Raw genomic sequence first — 6,189 nt, forward strand, 5'->3', positions numbered from 1 at the left:
ACAAATGCAGACAGGAGACCTGAGGGATCCTGGCCATACCTGCAGCCTCTCTCCCACCTGCCCTTCCTGAGCTCTGGGCCGAGCCCTCCCAGCCGGGAACAAAGCAAAAAATGCCCTGTACTAACAGGGGGAGCCAGTGTCCCTCAGAACCGCAGCCTGTGAAAGGGAGACACGGGCAGAGCCTGATCCTGGGGCCAAAGTTCCCCTGGCCTCCAACCCCCACTCTCACACACACCTCTCAGGGACCCCAGCTTGGGACACTTTGCCCCGAAAAGTCCTTCTTCCTTGTCACCCAGCTTGAGCCAGACAAGGAAGCAAGCCACAGAGTGGGCGAAGCGGCCCCAGACAGCTCTCCCTCCAAGCGCAAGCTGACGCTCACTGGCCACTGACCACTGGCACTGGCCGTAGGCCTCGCCAGCCTCTCCCTTTATCCGTAAAATTAGGAAACTGTCTAAAGGATTATGTGAAGATCAAACCCAGTAGTCGATACAGGAGCCTGCACACGGTTCGGTTCTGGATCTGCTTTGGAGGCAGAGCTCCGTAATTTGCAGATGGAGGGAGGGGCGGTGGGGTGATCGTGCTGCAGATGACACCTGGGCGTCGCCTGTGCAGCTGGAACACGGAGCTGACGTCAGCCGAGTGGGCAGAGCTTGGGAGGAGCGGGTCTGGGAGGTAAAGAGTCCCAGCTGGACATGGCCTTTTGCAATGTCCACTAGGCATCTAAGCCGAGAACCAGGGGGCAGCTGCCCATGTGAGTCTGAGGTTTGGGAGAGGGGACTGCGCTGGAGTGTAGTCTGAGAGTCACCGGCACCCAGGTGGCACTTGAAGCGGTGAGAGAGGATCAGGGCTGGGCTCAGGCGCTCCAGTTCTCAGAGGGTGAGGAAGGAACCAGGAAGGGAGGTGGGACGAAGCCAAGAGGACCATGGATGGAGGACAAGCATCTGAGTCGCTGCTGACTGGGGCAAGTTCAAGAAGGGACGGAGAAGCAGGCACTGGGTCAGCGACATGAAGGCGAAGGTGACCTCCGCACAGCACCCTGGGAGGGGACTGGGTCTCAGCGGCGACAATAACACCAGAGGGTCTGGACATTAGATTTAGACAACTCGTCAGGAAGTGTGCTGCAAGGGGCATTTGGGGTTTTGTTTTTCTGAGAGGGGAGAAGTAACATCACATCTGCATGCTCGTCAGAAAGACCCAGGGAGAGGGAAAATGCGACACTGTAGGAACCAGGGTGGAATTGCCACAGCCCTGCCCTGCAGGAGCAAGGCAGGTGGGCCCAGTGCACACCAAATGCTCTGGCCAGTTTATCTGCTCCCAGAGATGTGACCCACAGTGACTCCCAGATGAGAGCTGAGGCAGGGTCCCCGCCGGGTCACAGCTGGGTGATTTGTCCAAAGTAGAGACGTTCACAACACAGGTGGGCGTGTGCATTCTGCAGCTCTCTAGAGATGTTTAACGCCTCTGCACCCCCTCCCCACCCTGCCCTGCCGTGAAGAGCCACTGATATACGCGGTCCAGTGGGGCACCCAAGAGAGAGCTGGGCCTTTGGGGTACTGGGGGTGACCGCACAGTGTGTGAGTAGGTGCCGTTCCAGCCTTCGGTAGCCAGGGAGCGGAACGTGGGGCCTCTGGGCCTTGAGACGGTGGAGAAACTTGTCCCATTCGTCATATACATGGCTCTGCTCGGATTACTCATTGCAATTGTATAGATGACTTTCCATTTTAATGTGCAATTTGTCTTCCCTATTTCCAAGACTGCAGGGATGTTTCACTGCTGCCCCCATGGGCTCCTCTCTGGCTTTAATACTGTTCATTCACTTTGGGAACAGAAATCACACCAGGGCGTGGCCGAGAAGCAAAGATCTTCACGTCGGGAACAGCTTCCATGCTGACACTGCCTGTCTTCTGTGTACCAAGGTTTCCAGCAGATCCTGCGTGGGCCAGACAACCCCTGTTTGCTCTCCTATCCTGCTGCCCACTCCTACACCCCACCCCCTCAACACACAAATAGTAGGAGAGCCACACTCATGGCCCAAGACAGCTGAGCACTGGGGTCTCGGTGGAAAGTCCCAGTTTCCCTGGAATTTGTTTCCTGTTTCTCCTACTCCCTTGTGAGGAGAGTTCACCCAGGTCCGAATTAATAAAACTATGGTGAAGGGGACGAAAGTGAGATTCATTTGGAGGAGAGAAAGAGAAGGGATTCAACACCGTGCTGTGATCACCCAGTGTTACCGCCCACAGTTATGGAAGGAGGGGGCGTAGACTCACGCCTGCCCAAGCCAAACCCCTGGTGAGCGTCAAGACTACACAGCGCAGAGCCGCGAAGAGGCGACTTTAGGGAAAAGACCTGGTGCTGGGGGCGGGGTGAAGGTGGCATGGCCCAGGACCGCGCACTTGCGTACAGTAGGCACTTAAATATTCGTGAGTGGCCTGAATGGAGGAGTGAAGCGGCAGAGTGAGCAGTGCCTGGCCCTGCCAACTTGAGAGACTTAGGACGTAGTGTGACGGAGCCGAAGTCACCCCCGAGGGAAAAGCAGCTGGAAGATTTCTTAAAGACTCATTCACCCCCGGCCAGAGAGCGCAGCGCTGTGCAGGCTTCCTGGCAGCCCTCAAGGGTCACGGGCAAAGGTGATGAACTATTTTGAAACCATGAAAACTCTTGGCTCCATCAATGGTTTCCCAACCCTCTGTCCAGAGTTATGTGGTTTGTGCCCAACACGGTTTTTCTCCAGCCCGGCTGATGGAAAGACGCCAAGTAGCTGGGAGACTCTGCCTCTGAGTTAACACTGATCATGGTGATAGCCGCAAATATACAGCAGACACGGTTCCAAGAGTTTCACGTATGAACTCATGGAATTCTCACAAAAGCCCTGCTTCTATCCACAGGTTACACTTGAGAAGCATGGACAGTGAGGGAGTCCCCCAGGGCCGTGTGGCGAGGGTGCTGGGCTCTGGGAGTGGCTCCACAGGGCTTGCTCTTACTCACGGGTTAAGATGCCTCTTTTAACCTGGAACACTAGGTTACAGCTGTCCACTCTGAGTCCAGCCACCCATTCAGCATCCAGGTTCCATCTACCCATCCATCCATCCAACCATCCATCCATCCATCCATCCATCCATCCATCCATCCATCTACCCATCCATCCAACCATCCATCCATCCATCTGTCTGTGCATCCATCCATCCATCCATCCAACCATCCATCCGTCTACCCACCCAGCCATCTGTTCACCCATCCATCCATCCATCCATCTACCCATCTGTCTGTCCATCCATCCATCCACCCATTTGTCCATCCACCCATCCATCCATCCATCAATCCACCATCCATCCAACCACCCACCCTCCCACCCATCCATTCATTCATCTGTCCATCCATCCATCCACCATCTATCCATCCATTCATCTATCCATCCACCCATCTACCCATTCATCTGTCCGTCCATCCATCCACCATCGATCTACATCCACCCATCATCCACCCATCATCCATCCATCATCTATCCATCCATCCACACATCCACCTGCCTGTCTGTCCATCTGTCCACCCATCCACACATTTATAGATCTTCCTATTACTAACAAATCTTATAGGTTACTGGTTAGACAGCAGTTCAAATGAGATGGCAGAGAAGGAAGACAGGTGAAGACATACACTACTCCTGTTTTATTGCATGTCTCAGACTGCATGCATGGACAAAACACGAAACAGAAGGCTCAGGCCTGGGCAGCATCCTGCTGCCCAAAGTCCTGCTCCCCGAGATGTCTTCCCTGGGGACCTCACTATTGGCCCTTCTCTGCCTGTCCTCTACCTCTTCTCTCCACACTTCACACCAACACCACACTCCCCAGGAAAGCCTTTTATCCATTCCCCAAACTTCACCTTAGTTCTAGGCAACACATCATTTTAGCCAAGACATAAACTTCACGTATGGAAGGAAACTAACTGGGTTTTCTGTGATTAAATTCCCCAGACCAGAGAGACTCGGGTTGATTGCACTGATTGGTGAAGTTATAGCCAAGCACGTCCAGCCTTCCACAAGCTTGGCTCCACTCGAGGACAGGTGAAACTCTCCCTGGAGCAGGCTCTATTGTACCTACAGCGAGGAGCTGTGAGCTGTTTCCCACTCGTGGGACCACCAGTGTAAATTCAAATGTCAGCACAGAAGCTGTTACCAGGGGGTGATGTGAGCATCAGTGCCTAATGGAAGCGCTGGGTTCCCATCTGGTGCAAATGAGAGGAAGCATCTTTGATCAATAGATAATATGCACGGAGGTTGGGCTTTTCGGTACAGCCAATAAACACAATCTTAAAATGGAGTTCCGCGAGCTACGCTCACCTTTCATTTTTTGCTATTGGACTTGATCTACCTTAAGCTTCTGTGGAGTTGCTACCCACAGGACGTAGTTGAAGGCCAAAAAAACAGAATGAGAGAAATAAAAAGTAACCTTCATTTTCCTTCCCGCTTTTAGAACGAGGCCACTGTTACAGCATTCATGTATATTACATGTCTGACGAACCTCGCTCTCCTTCTGGGCAAGTGCTTGGTCAGCAAGGTGTCTCCCCGATGTTTTCTGGGTGCGGTGAGTCATTAGCACTGCTCACGCAAACCCACGAGCTTCTCGTCTCCACAGCACACGGAAGCCCCTCGTGGAGGGCGTGGCCACGTGACAAGGTATGGGCGGTGGGCATAAGCACCACGTCAGTACAGAGTACTGAACTGCCAGTCGGACACCGCCTGGCACTTGAATCCCTTTCCTCTGGTCACTGGCTTTGCCGTCTTGGCCCCAGAGAACTCACAGCGATGCCCAGTGGGCATGGAGAATGAGCAAGAGGTGAGGTGCTGGGGCTGTTTGATTCTGCAGCGCCAGGCAGCCGACCCTCATCCGAGCACCTACTGTGCACCGGATGCTGTTCTAAAATCTCTAGCTGCAGCAACTCAGTGTGTGCTCAGAGCAGGCCTTTGAGGTTGAGTCTTCTTATTCCTTGTTGACAACTGCAGAAGCTGAGGCACACAGTAGAAATAGCACTCAATGGAACTATGGTTTATGGGACCCTTATTATACCACATTGCTTTTAATAAATGCAGTCACTTTATAAAACTCAGATTCCACTTTTGTGGACTTAAATATCCAGTCTTATATGCACAATGGCGATGACGACAGCAAGACAATTTCCCCTACTTCTCCATGACGGAGGGACGTCCAGATTGAGAAAGGATGCAGACCACCGCTTCTGACCCTCAGGGAGCAGAGAATTACATTTGTACTAGGACCATCAGCACTGCTGGGGCCCCTCCCCTGGGCTCTCAGCTGTGCAATGGGCTCACAGGTGGGTTGCCTTCACTGGGCCAGCTTCAGCCGTGAGGTGCCGCACACACTCCCCCGCCATCCCACAGCCCACAGCTGCCAGCTTGGTGGGGCGGAAGGGGGCTCTGGTTGTGCTTCTGGGGCCCCAGGGTTCCACAGAGGAACCATGCGCTGCGGACACCCCACCCAGCTCCCAGCACACCTCTGCTCCTGGATAGGGATTGGATTTCCATCTTTAACCTCGTGCTTTAACAAAATGTTGAGACCTGCTCATGTGAAACCAGCCTGAGCTTCATCAGGAATCTCCCAGCAGTTCGTATTCCAGCTCGGCGCTCCAATTGTGTGACTGGGGCGAGCGGCTTAACTCCCCTATTACTTTCATTCCCTCATGTATACAGTGAAAAGTTCTGGGGTAATAATGCCCTTATTTAATAAGGATGTGAGACGACGCCAACCCTCTAGACCTGTAAGGGTCCGATCGATGCCAGGGGCATTCTAGGAAGGCAACAGACCAGACAGAACGACAGCCCTTTAAACAGGCAGCCTGTGGGCTGAACTTGAAGAGCAGAGAGGGAACATAGCAGCACCACCTCCCTGTGAGAAGGAAGGACCTGTGAGGCGACTTCTATGCCATTAACTCGCTGGCTGACTTGAAAAGAATTTGCTCTCCTTACAGCTGCAGGCAGACAGGACAGAAGCGTGTGTTCCTGGCAAAATAGCTTCTAACATGACGTGCTTTGAACTCTGGCAGAGCTCCTGGTTGGTTTTATGCTTCATCCCAATGGATTTCGAATTCTATATTAGTTACCTCAAATGCAGTCATCTTCAAAGAAATTCACAGGCCCAAGACATTTGAATTAACCGTAAGATCAGTGTCTCC

This window comes from Hipposideros armiger, unplaced genomic scaffold (genome assembly GCF_001890085.2).
Source record: "Hipposideros armiger isolate ML-2016 unplaced genomic scaffold, ASM189008v1 scaffold_299, whole genome shotgun sequence".
Lineage (NCBI taxonomy): Eukaryota > Metazoa > Chordata > Mammalia > Chiroptera > Hipposideridae > Hipposideros > Hipposideros armiger.